Source organism: Bos grunniens, chromosome 25 (assembly GCF_055505025.1).
Source record: "Bos grunniens cultivar Pamir isolate PY7600 chromosome 25, Bosgru_T2T1.0, whole genome shotgun sequence".
In the NCBI taxonomy this organism is placed as follows: domain Eukaryota; kingdom Metazoa; phylum Chordata; class Mammalia; order Artiodactyla; family Bovidae; genus Bos; species Bos grunniens.
In genome coordinates this window covers 28,023,590-28,037,304 of record NC_141189.1, presented here as the reverse complement: position 1 = coordinate 28,037,304, position 13,715 = coordinate 28,023,590, and positions in this window count along the sequence as shown.

The window sequence follows — 13,715 nt, the reverse complement described above, 5'->3', positions numbered from 1 at the left end:
TTCCTTCTCTCCTCTCTCCCCTCCCCGAGTCCTATTTCCCAGAGGCAACTGCTTGAAATGTTGTTTCCATTTTTAGGTCTTCTGGTGTTTATCTCTGTAACTCCAAATAAGGTGCTTATGCAGCTGTTTCTTGATTTATCAATTTAAGACATTTCCTATTGACTGTCTGCCATAGAAGATGAGGATTCAGCTTACTGACATTGGCCCTCCCCTCCTCCTCCTCACCCTGCACATTTTTTACATGAAAAAGTAATACAGTGCACATGGAAGATCATGCCAACAGGGTGAAAGAACGCCTCTTACGCCAGTGCTTTAGTCTTCACCTACCCCTATTCCCAGTTTCTTGTGTGTCCACATCTGGAGATTATGTAAAATGACGGCAAACTTTCTGACATTCCACCATGGAGAAGTGGGGCTCTTTCTCCCTTGCTTGTAAACCTGGGATGCCCTGTGACCGCTTTCACCAATAGAATGCCATGGAAGTGGTGCCATATTGGTTCTGGTCCCAGCCTTTAAGTGGTTGGGCAGTTTCTGCTTCCATTCTTTTGGAACTCTTGGTCTTAAAACTCTGAGCCATGGTGTAAGAAGTCTGATGACCCTGCTGGAGAGACACGTGGGGAGACTCTGAGAAGACATGCAGAGGAGGAGGGGTCCTGTTGTGACCAGCTTCTAGTTGTCCCCACCAAGGAACCCAGCATGTCATTGAAGCTGCTTGGAGCCTTCCACGCAGCCTAGAAGTCAGCTGAATACCACTGAGGGACCCCAGTAGATACCACATGGAGCATAATTGCTAAGCTGCCTGAATTCCTGACTCTCAAAATTGTGAGTTGTAATAACCATGGTTGTTGTTTCAAGCCAATAAGTTTTGGAATTGAGCAGAGTAGTCTCCTTCCAGAGAGATTCCATGAGTCAGAGATTTTGGGAGGGGGTTCTCTCCACCTAGCAACGGAGCCCAATAGAAAGTGTGTGCACTAATGCTTCATTGGGCTGAATAATCGCAAGGAAGGAGAAACGAGGGAAAATGGAAGTGAGGCAGGAAAGGAGAGAAAGAAAATGCCAGGTGGTACATACTACAGAGTGACCGCAGCTTTATAGAAACACCACTTGTCCCACGGCCACCTTTGGGGAGGCTCCTTAGAACCTCTGCATCTCAGAGCTGTCTGTAGTGAGGTGGGAAGGGTGAGCCATTTACCTGCCAACTCCCTCCTGCCTCTTGTTATCTCTTACTGGTGGAATTTTGCACCATCCTGTTTTATCTCCACCTCTGGGAATTGGTGGGTGTGACGGAAGCCAGCTCTGGCCGCCCCCTTAAGGTAGACTGAGTAGTTTTTGGTTGGATGCCAGACTTTGTGAATTTCACCCTACTGGCTGCTGGAGAATGTTGTTCCTGGAACCGGCCTAGATGCTGAGGGTCCAGCATTGAACAAAGCAAAGATCCCTGCCTTTGGTGAACTTTCATAATAGTGTGGGAAGACAATCAGGAAACAATAAGCATAATTCATGTTTACTGTTATTATTGTGTTACATTTGTATCCTTATGAATACTTACCCTAAACAGCCATCACGTTTAGTGACTGCATAATATTTGATTGAATGGTTTTATCACTATTTAATGATGCATTTCTCTGTTGATGGTTAATCAAATTACTTTCTCCAGTTGGAAACATCTAGAAGCTTAGAGGCTTAGGCTTCCAAGTCCAACAAACAGAAGTTGAGAGTTCATTCTGAAGTCCAATGGGGAGCAGCCACTCATATACTTGGGATCAAAGATTGATCTCCCTTGTTCTGTGAACTGGAGTTGCTCTGGATTGGACCATCCAATCTGGTGTGCCCATGACCAGCAAAAGAGATGATGGGCAATTTCAGGATGGCAGGAAGGACCTTACATACCCCTCTTCCTTTGTCTCCAGCTCCCTGACTACATGTGTACTCCAATATCCAGTCAGCCCACCCAGACCTAGAGTCAAGGTCTTCAGTATCTCTTGAGCCTATATTTTCCCCTTTATTCCTATGCCTTGGTCTTCATTTGGGCTTCCACTACTTTTTGCGCTGGTTTTGCATTCTTGTCTCCTATTCCGTTGATCTCCAGTCTCCAGTAACAATTATGTGATTTGCATTGGAGGATGTGGTGGATGCTGTTGGTGCCTTGCCCACACCCACTGGTACTTACTATTTCTACCTCAGGTACCTGTGACAATGCCTGGGGCTTTCTTGGTTGAGGAAGTGCAGAGAAACGCACACTCAGGAGAGGATGCCCCAACTACTGAGGGTGGTTGTCCCACCTTCCTGACCTTTATGATGAGGGTGCCTCTGTAAAGAATGCCAAGAGCCATGAGGATATACATATGCCTCTCTGTGTGTGTGTTAGTTGCTCAGTCATGTCCACCTCTTTGCGACCCCATGGACTGTAGCTCCACCAGGCTCCTCTGTCCATGGAATTTCCCAGGCAAGATGGAGTGGATTGCCATTCCCTTCTCTAAGAGATCTTCCCAACCCAGGGATTGAACCATGGTCTCCTGGAGATTCTTCACTGTCTGAGACACCAGGGAAGCCCATATATATAGAGAGAGAGGCTTCCCAGGTAGCACTAGTGGTAAAGAACCTGCCTGCCAATGCAAGAGACATGAAGGATGCGGTTTCGATCTCTGGGTTGAGAAGATCCCTTGGAGAAGGGCATGGCAACCCACTCCAGTATTCTTGCCTGGAGAGTACCTGGACAGAGGAACCTGGCAGGCTACAGTCCATGGGGTCACAAAGAGTTGAACACGACTGAAGTGACCTAGCATGCATGCATATATATATATAAAAAAAATATATATATAATATAAATATAAAACACCAGAGAATCCTACCTACTGTTGATGAGTGGTAAAGTGAGACTTCCCTGAGCAATATCTTTTCTAAGCTGAGACCTGAAGGATGAGCAGAAATTAACTAAGCAAACTAGCTTCCAAACAATGGGGAGAATAGCAGAAAAATGTTCCAGTTGTAGGCAACAAGCATGTGTGAGGGTCCTGGGGCAGGAATGATAGCATGGCCAGAGTGCAGAAAGGGAAGCGCACTGTGGCAGCCACATTGGGATGATCTGTGTCCAAAAGATGAATTTCTCTTTCCCTTTCATTTTGATTCTCTGTCTGTATACTGTTTTGAATCCCACTGTGGTCTGGCTTCATTTAAATGCATCTGAAATGAAATCTGTAATGTTAACAGTGTTGTCAGATGTGAAGTCCTCATTTCTCTTTGGTTCTTTTTCACAGCACACTGTCTATGAATTTCAGGGGAGGATATGAGGATTTTGATTGTTTTGATTGTTTTTTTTTTCCCCCGTATGACCACATTATGTTAATTTCTCCATTGTCTTAGGATATGAGAACATAAAAGCAATAACTCATTTATGTGAAGACTGAATGTGCGGCGAAGTTGTCATGGAAACCAGGGGAAATATTCACATTGACTTGAGTAAATTGAATAACCCCCCTTAAAAGATTGAACACAGAACTTATTTACCCAATTGTGTAGTGTGTGGAAGAGATGAGAAAATCAACATGATAAATGAGATTTTAGGGGGTTGGAAAGGGGGTGAGGATGAAGAGGGTGAGTGAATGCTTGAGGTGTGTTATTTTTATCAAAATAGTTATTCTCCTTCTTCCAAAGGCTGTGTTTTTGTTGCTGAATGTGAGTGGGGCTCCAGGGTGGTAGGGAAAGGGTCCAGGGAAAATGGAAAGATAAGCTTAGGCTGTTCCATGACTCCAGATGCCAGACCCCTAACCATATTTCCCTTCAGAATCCCCTCTGAAGTCTTGGTTGGAGCAGTTGAAAGGGCTTGACAGTTTTCAGCATTTCCGCCTTTGCCTTTGGAAGTGTTCCTTATGTTTCAAGCTGATTTTTAAAAAAATGCTGGTTCTGTTGCTTTTTATTTTTTAAAGCAAATGCTTTAACTCTTCCCAAATAACTCCTTTAAAAAAGGTTGTGGAAGAGAGGTGAGGAAGTCAAGTTGGGGACACCCTCACTCCTGCTTGTTGTGGCAGGAAGTGCTCTGAGCCCAGGGTGCAGCCCCCTGAATGTGGTTATAGACTAGAGGGGTTCAGTACCAGCCCCTCTAAGGGTTGTACCAGGCGAGTGTGGAGAGTGGGTCCTGGGCTCTGGAAGGCACTGCAGCTGGTTCTTCAGGGCCACCTTGATGTTGCACCTGAGGTCTCACTCTGAGAGATGCTTTTAAGAGGTATTTTCTCATCAGCAGCTTCCATCCAAAGCACCACAGTCCTGCTTCCTTATGACGTCTCCTCCTCCTCCACCGTCTGCTCCGTCCTCTGCCATCTCCAGGAATATGTGATGCAGAGCCCATTGTGGAGGTATAACTACCCAGCCTATGGTAATTCGTTTTAGCAGCCTGAACAAAGACAGTGTAGAGACAGGTAGGAAAATGTCTCGGGTGTATTTTGGCATCCCTGGTGGCTCAGATGGTAAAGAATCCACCTGCAACGCAGGAGACTTGGGTTTGATCCCTGGGTTGGGAAGATCCCCTGGAGAAGGGCGTGGCAACCCGCTCCAGTATTCTTGCATGGAGAATCCCCATGGGCAGAGAGGATCCTGGTGCGCTGCAGTCCATGGGGTCTCAAAGAGTCAGATACGACTGACCGACTAAACAAAGCACAGCACAGGTAACTCATAAGCTACAGAAATGTATTTCTTAACTGTTCTAGAGGCTGGAAGTCCCAGACCAGGGTGCTAGCATAGCTGAGTTCTGGTGAGGGCCCTCCTCTGGATTCTAGACTGCTGACTTCTTGCTGTGTCCCCACCTGGTGGAAAGAGGATGAGAGAGTTCTCTGGGGTTTCTTTTTTCATTTATTCTTATGTTTTAAAATAAAATTGTATATATTCAAGGTGTGCAGGCTGATTTGATATACATAATACATAGTGAAATAGTTATTATATTAACCATCTCCTAACAATAGCCACAGTTTTTTACTTTTGGTGTGTGTATGTATATACCAAGAGCACTGGAAACTTGGTCTCTTAGCAGATTTCCAGTATTCCATAATAGTATTATTAACAATAGTCATCATGCCTGTACCTTAGAGGTCTCTAGATTTGTTCATCCTACACAACCACAGCTTTGTATCCCTTGACCAACATCTTCCCATTTCTCTCACTCTCCAGCCTCTGGTAGCCAAAATCTTTTGCAAAGGATGACATAAATTGATATTCACAAAGCATTCCCCTCTGACATTAGCCCCATTTGATGGGTGGGGAAACAGAAGCCCAGAGAAGCCAAGTGACTTGCTCAGAATTGTGTAGCTAGGATGTGGCAGAATCAGAACCAGAACTCAGATCTCCTGGCTCTTCATGAAGTACTTTTTCTTCTGTCTCAGGCAGCCCTGGGCCTCTACCTCCCCTGGTGGGGAGGTCCTCCATACACTGATCTACTCTGATAACCCTTACCAAAGTCCAGGAAAAAATTGGAAAAAAACCCTAAATGTCCAACCTAAGAGGGACAGATGACACTTACGCTCCTTTCATATAGTGGAGTATTATGGATTATATTAATAAATGACATGCAGAAAGCATAGTAACATGACACATATATCATAGTATAAAATGAGGGAAGAAAGCAAAATGAGAACTATGTAAATTAAATGCACTAAACAACAACAACGAAAGAAAACATGCATGAAATAATGGTTATCTTCAAATAGTTTGTCGGTTTAGGTCCTCTGAGAAGCAGAAGGCAAAAACAGGGATTAATCGTGCAAGAAATTCATTGGAGAAATGCCCGGGGAGGAAAACTGGGAGGGTGCAGAGGCAGGCAGGAAGCGCCTTGAGGATGTGATGCAGGTCTGACACCGACGAAAGGGGAGGGAGAAGGAAGGGGGTTCAGTGCCTTCCGAGGAAGTTTCAGCCAGGCCAGTCCCAGGGAATGCTTGCGACAAAGTTGCCTGTTGGTCAGATCTGGCACTGGAATAGAATAGCCTGATTCTTGTACTGCTGCCCTGCTCAGCCGCTGACTGGGGAAGCCCTGGGAAGAGTGGCTTGGCATGAACACCCTGGTAGTTCAGAGGTGCAGTGATTAGAGATTGTTGTCAGCCTGAGAGTAGGTTCCTGTGAGGGAAGATCTGAGCAGGGAACCTCCATGGCTGCAGCTGCTGGGCTATTATTATAGTGAAGCATATGGTGAAGGCACTTCATGGTGGTCTTGAGAAGATTAAGGCTTTTGGCTGATTCCTGCCCTCCAAATACAGGCTTGTCTCATTAACAGCTGTACTTTCCTGTTCTCGTGCCCAGCAAAGGTGTGCTGAGTCACTTGAGCAGATGAGACCTGTCCCTCCATCTCTCATAACAGGAAATTGTAACAGCTGCCCCAGAATGAATGGAAGGACTTTGCCAAGTTAATCTTCTCTGACTTACTACTTTTACCATATCCTTTGGGGAAGAGATGCTTAGCAATATTAATGGTCTAATGTTTTTAGAAAATGATTTTTGATGAGCCTTGCTGCAGAGGAGGGTAATTAAAACCACACCTATGTGTGGTTTTAAAGTGAAAGTGAAAGTTGCTCAGTTGTGTTCCACCCTTTGTGACCCCATGGACCATACAGTCCATGGAATTCTCCAGGCCAGAATACTGGAGTGGGTAGCCTTTCCCTTCTCCAGGGGATCTTCCCAACCCAGGGATGGAATCCAGGTCTCCTGCCTTGCAGCCGGATTCTTTACCAGCTGAGCCACAAGGGAATCCGTGACTGGATTTAAGGTCTCCCTAAATATGGTTCAGAGCTCCACGAAGGACCACTGAATATCCTTCACTCAACTAATGCCTGGCTCTCAGTAAGTACTCAATACAGTGCTTATTAAATTAAAAGAATGATTAAAAGGAAAGCAAACGATAAATAGACCCTGTGCATGTCTAAGTCAGCAAACGTTGACTGAAGATTTGTTGAACTTGGTCCTGCTCAACAGTGTACCTGCCCACCCTTTACCCCTCAGAAGACCAGTGATGGTTAATTTTATGTGTCGATTTTATTGGGTCCTGGGGTACCCAGATTAAACATTATTCAGGTGCATCTGTGAGGATGTTTCTGATGAGATTAGATTTGAATCAGTGAACTCAAGTGAAGTAAATCAGCTTCCCGATGCGGGTGGGCAGCACGAATCCACTGGGAGCCTGAACAGAACAAAAGGCAGAGGAAGAAGGGATTTACCTCTTCCTGCCTCACTGCTTGAGCTGGGGCATCTCATCTCCTGTCTTTGGCTAGGATTTACACTATCAGCTCCCCTGGGACTCAGACCTTTGAACTTGGGCTGAATTACACGACCAGCTTTTCTGGGTGTCCAGTTCACGGACAGCAGATGGTGGGACTTCTTAGCCTCCATAATCATGTGAGCCAGTTCTTCATAATAAATCTCAAGCTGTCTTTCTCAGATTTATTATGAGGGATTTTATATTTACATAATATTGGTTGTAGTTCTCTGGAGAGCCTGGACTAATAATGGGCACTAGAAAATTTGTTTCCTGTAACCTATCACCTTGTCATTTTCTTTGGGGGTCTAATATCAATAATTCTTGGTCTCCAGCCCAATTTTTCAGTCATAACTTCTACAGTTTGGTAGTTTTCCATTTATTCCACCTTTACTGCATGTAAAGGTCTCCAAGCATAGTTTCAGGCAATTGGTGTGCGACTCTGAATAAGATATGTTCAGATCATCTACTGCTGCATGAAAAATGACCTACTCACAAAAAGGCTGGAAAAAATATTTGATATTAATGGTTATGATTCTGTACTGACTGAGAAGTAGGATTATTATTTCCCATCTCTCATGTAGTTGTGTCAGAGAGTTGCTGGGGTTGGAGTCATCTAAGTCTTGACTGGGTTGCCCATACAAAATGGTTCAAACATCTGAAAGCTGATGTTGGCTGTTGGCTAGGAGCTCTCAGTTGACACTGTTGCCCAGGGCACCTTCATGTGGCCTCTCCATGCAATTTGGATTTCTTGTAGCCTAGTGGCTGGGTTCTAAGAGTGGCTGTTCCAAGAGATAAGAAGTACTGACTAACCATCTCTTAAAACTTGGATCAGAAACTGGAACAGGGTGATTTCCACCATATTCGATAGATCAAAGCAATCACAGAATTCCATCTGTTAGTAGGAGGAGTGTTAAAATATGTGGCCACTTGAAAAAAACCACAGATGGTTTCTACTGTTAAGGAATGCAGAGTTAATACAGAGATGATAATGATAGTGATACAGTTAACACGGAGACAGTAGACTGAACGATGGCCACCCAATTATACATCGGGTTGTAATCCTGGAATCGGTAAATATTATCTTATGAGAACAAAGAGTCTTTGCAGATGTGATTAAGTTAGTAATGGGGGAGATTACTTCAGATTGTCCAAGTGGACACTAAGTCTGATCACAAGTGTCCTTATAAGAGGAAGGCAGAGAGAGATGCCACACAGAGAAGAGGAGAAGGCAACATGATGACAGAGGCAGAGATTGGAGTGATGCAACCACAAGCCAAGGAATCCTCGCAGCTACCAGAGGGCCGAAGAGGCAAGAAGCAGGTTCTCCCCTAGGGTTTCTGGTGGGAGCATAGCCCTGCTGACACCTCAGTTTCATCTCAGTAAAACCAATTTCCACATTATGGGCTCCAGAATTGGCAGAGAATGAATTTCTATTATTTTAAGCCCCTGAATTTGAGATAATTTGTTACACCAGTCTCAGAAAACTAATGCAAAACTAGATAATGACAAGAGTGTGAACAGGGTTATAAAAGAAACACATGGGAGAGACCTGAGACCCAGCCCAGTGGTGAGAGAGAGTTGGGCAGGAAATGTTTCTTTACAGCCTGACTCTGAATCCCCAGGAAGTGTGTGTGGAACAGGATGGAGTAGCTGAGGGCTGGAGACATACTTTTCTGTTGACAACTCAAGTGTGCCACACACTTGGTGTGTTTTTAGGTTGTGGTGAGGTTTCAATGAGTAAAGGGAAACTTGTAAATGCTTGGCACATAGTGAACACTTTAAAAAAGCTAGTTGTTAGTATTGTCATTATTTCCTTTGGGATTTGGTGAAGGATATCTATTGTTTTTCTGGTGCTGAACTTGACTCCTATTTTCACCATGATTCATGTCTGCTTTTGACTGTTTTCAGGTTATTTCCCTTTTTGGGTATTACACTGCCCAGTTCATTGCCAAAGTGCTCTGCCATTGTCAAGGAGAACCAAACAGTTGCTACACAAGAGGCCAGGGCTTAGGACATGTTCCTCATCTATTTCCCTAGTTCAGTTCAGTTCAGTTCAGTCACTTAGTTGTGTCCAACTCTTTGTGACCCCATGCACTACAGCATGCCAGGCCTCCCTGTCCATCACCAACTCCCAGAGCTTACTCAGACTCATGTCCATTGAGTTGGTGATGACATCCAACCATCTCATCCTCTGTCATCCCCTTTTCCTCCTGCCTTCAATCTTCCCCAGCATCAGGGTCTTTTCAAATGAGTCAGCTCTTCTCATCAGGTAGCCAAAGTATTGGAGTTTAAGCTTCAGCATCAGTCCTTCCAATGAATATTCGGGACTGATTTCCTTAAGGATTGACTGGTTGGATCTCCTTGCAGTCCAAGGGACTCTCAAGAATCTTCTCCAGCACTGCAGTCCAAAAGCATCAATTCTTCAGCGCTCAGCTTTCTTTATAGTCCAACTCTCACATCCATACACAACTACTGTAAAAACCATAGCTTTGACTAGACAGACCTTTGTTGGCAAAATAATGTCTCTGCTTTTTAATATACTGTTTATGTTGGTCATAGCTTTTCTTCCAAGGAGCAAGTACCTTTTAATATCATGGCATCAGTCACCATCTGCAGTGATTTTGGAGCCCCCCAAAATAGTCTCTCGATAGATTGCCTGATGAACTATGGATGGAGGTTTGTGACATTGTACAGGAGACAGGGATCAAGACAATCCCCAAGAAAAAGAAATGCAAAAAGGCAAAATGGCTGTCTGAGGATGCCTTACAAATAGCTGTGAAAAGAAGGGAAGCGAAAAGCAAAGGAGAAAAGGAAAGATATACCCATTTGAATGCAGAATTCCAAAGAATAGCAAGGAGAGAAAAGAAAGCCATAATCAGTGATCAATGCAAAGAAATAGAGGAAAACAATAGAATGGGAAAGACTAGGGATCTCTTCAAGAAAATTAGAGATACCAAGGGAACATTTCATGAAAAGATGGGCTCAATAAAGGACAGAAATGGTAGGGACCTAACAGAAACAGAACATATTAAGAGGTGGCAAGAATACACAGAAGAACTACACAAAAGAGATCTTCATGACCCAAATAACCACAACGGTGTGATCACTCACCTAGAGCCAGACATCCTGGAATGTGAAGTCAAGTGGGCCTTAGGAAGCATCACTAGGAACAAAGCTAGTGGAGGTGATGGAATTCCAGTTGAGCTATTTCAAATCCTAAAAGATGATGATTTTTAAAGTGCTGCACTCTATATACCAGCAAATATGGAAAACTCGGCAGTGGCCGCAGGACTGGAAAAGGTCAGTTTTCATTCTAATCCCAAAGAAAGGCAATGCCAAAGAATGTTCAAACTACCACACAATTGCACTGATCTCACATGCTAGTAAAGCAATGCTCAGAATTCTCCAAGCCAGGCTTCAGCAATACGCGAACCATGAACTTCCAGATGTTCAAGCTGGTTTTATAAAAGGCAGAGGAACCAGAGATCAGATTGCCAACATCTGCTGGATCATTGACAAAGCAAGAGAGTTCCAGAAAAACATCTATTTGTGCTTTATTGACTATGCCAAAGCCTTTGACTGTGTGGGTCACAATAACCTGTGGAAAATTCTGAAAGAGATGGGAATACCAGACCACGTGACCTGCCTCCTGAGAAACCTGTGTGCAGGTCAGGAAGCAACAGTTAAAACTGGACATGGAACAACAGACTGGTTCCAAATAGGAAAAGAAGTCCATCAAGGCTGTATATTGTCATCCTGCTTATTTACCTTATATGCAGAGTACATCATGAGAAACGCTGGGCTGGAAGAAGCACAGGCTGGAATCAAGATTGCCGGGAGAAATATCAATAACCTCAGATATGCAGATGACACTACCCTTATAGCAGAAAGTGAAGAAGAACTAAAGAGCCTCTTGATGGAAGTGAAAGACGAGAGTGAAAAAGTTGGCTTAAAGCTCAACATTCAGAAAACTAAGATCATGGCATCTGGTCCCATCACTTCATGGGAAATAGATGGGGAAACAGTGGAAACAGTGTCAGACTTTATTTTGGGGGGGGGGGAATCCAAAATCACTGCAGATGGTGATTGCAGCCATGAAATTAAAAGACGCTTATTCCTTGGAAGGAAAGTTATGACCAACCTAGATAGCATATTCAAAAGCAGAGACATTACTTTGCCAACAAAGGTCTATCTAGTCAATGCTGTGGTTTTTTCAGTGGCCATGTAGGATGTGAGTTTTGAACTATAAAGAAAGCTGAGTGCTGAAGAATTGATGCTTTTGAACTGTGGTGTTGGAGAAGACTCTTGAGAGTCCCTTGGACTACAAGAAGATCCCACTAGTCCATCCTAAAGGAGACCAGTCCTGGGTGTTCAATGGAAGGACTGATGTTGAAACTGAAACTCCAATACTTTGGCCACCTGATGCAAAGAGCTGACTCACTTGAAAAGACCTTGATGCTGGGAAAGATTGAGGGCAGGAGGAGCAGGGGGCGACAGAGGATGAGATGGTTGGATGGCATCACCGACTTGATGGACATGGGTTTGGGTGGACTTCAGGAGTTGGTGATGGACAGGGAGGCCTGGTGTGCTGCAGTTCATGGGGTTGCAAAGAGTCTGACACGACTGAGTGACTAAACTGAACTGAACTGAACTCTGCATGTAAATTAAATAAGCAGGGTGACAATATACAGCCTTGACATACTCTGTTCCCAATTTGGAACCAGTCTGTTGTTCCATGTCCAGTTTTAACTGTTGCTTCTTGACCTGCATACAGCTTTCTCAGGAGGCAGGTAAGGTGGTCTGGTATTTCCATCTCTTTGAGAATTTTCCAGTTTGTAATCTACACAGTCAAAGGCTTTGACGTAGTCAATAAAGCGGAAGTAGATGTCTTTCTGGAATTCTCTTGCTTTTTCAATGATCTAGTGGATGTTGGCAATTTGATCTCTGGTTCCTCTGCCTTTTATAAATCCATCTTGAACATCTGGAACTTCATGGTTCACATATAGTTGAAGCCTGGCATGGAGAATTTTGAGCATCACTTGGCCAGCATGTGAGATGAGTGCAATTGTGCGGTAGTTTGAACATTCTTTGGCATTGCCTTTCTTTGGGATTAGAATGAAAACTGACCTTTTCCAGTCCTGTGGCCACTGCCAAGTTTTCCATATTTGCTGGCATACTGAGTGCAGCACTTTAAAAATCATCATCTTTTAGGATTTGAAATAGCTCAACTGGAATTCCATCACCTCCACTAGCTTTGTTCCTAGTGATGCTTCCTAAGGCCCACTTGACTTCACATTCCAGGATGTCAGGCTCTAGGTGAGTGATCACACCATTGTGGTTATTTGGGTCATGAAGATCTCTTTTGTGTAGTTCTTCTGTGTATTCTTGCCACCTCTTAATATGTTCTGTTTCTGTTAGGTCCCTACCATTTCTGTCCTTTATTGAGCCCATCTTTTCATGAAATGTTCCCTTGGTATCTCTAATTTTCTTGAAGAGATCCCTAGTCTTTCCCATTCTATTGTTTTCCTCTATTTCTTTGCATTGATCACTGACGAAGGCTTTCTTATCTCTTCTTGATATTCTTTGGAACTCTGCATTCAGATGGGTGTGTATTTCCTTTTCTCCTTTGCCTTTAGCTTCTCTTGTTTTCTCAGCTATTTGTAAGACCTTCTTAGACAATCATTTTGCCTTTTTGTATTTCTTTTTCTTGGGATGGTCTTGATCACTGCCTTCCTGTTCAGTGTCATGAACCTCCATCCATGGTTCTTTGAGCACTCTATCAGATCTAATCCCTTGAATCTATTTGTCACTTCCACTGTATAATTGTAAGGGGTTTGATTAGGTCATACCTGAATGGTCTAGTGGTTTCCCCTTCTTTCTTCAATATAAGTTTGAATTTTGCAGTAAGGAGTTCATGATCTGAGCCACAGTCAGCTCCCGGTCTTGTTTTTGCTGACTGTATAGAGCTTTTCCATCTTTGGCTGCAAAGAATATAATCAGTCTGATTTTAGTATTGACCATCTGGTGGTGTCCATGTGTAGAGTCATCTCTTTTGTTGTTGGAAGAGGGTGTTAGCCATGACTAGTGTGTTCTTTTGGGAAAACTCTATTAGCCTTTAGCCTGCTTCATTTTGTACTCCAAGGCCAAATTTGCCTGTTACTCCAGGTATCTCTTGACTTCCTACTTTAGCATTCCAGTCCCTATAATGAAAAGGACATCTTTTTTTGGGTGTTAGTTCTAGAAGGTCTTGTAGGTCTTCATGGAACTGTTCAACTTCAGCTTCTTTAGCATTACTGGTTCTTCAGCATTACTGATTCAGCTTCAGCATTACCTTGTCTAACTCAATGAAACTATGAGCCATGCTGTGTAGGGTCACCCAAGATGGATGGGCCATGGTGGAGAGTTCTGACAAAACATGGTCCATTGGAGAAGGGAATGGCAAACCACTTCAGTATTCCTGCCTTGAGAACCCCATGAACAG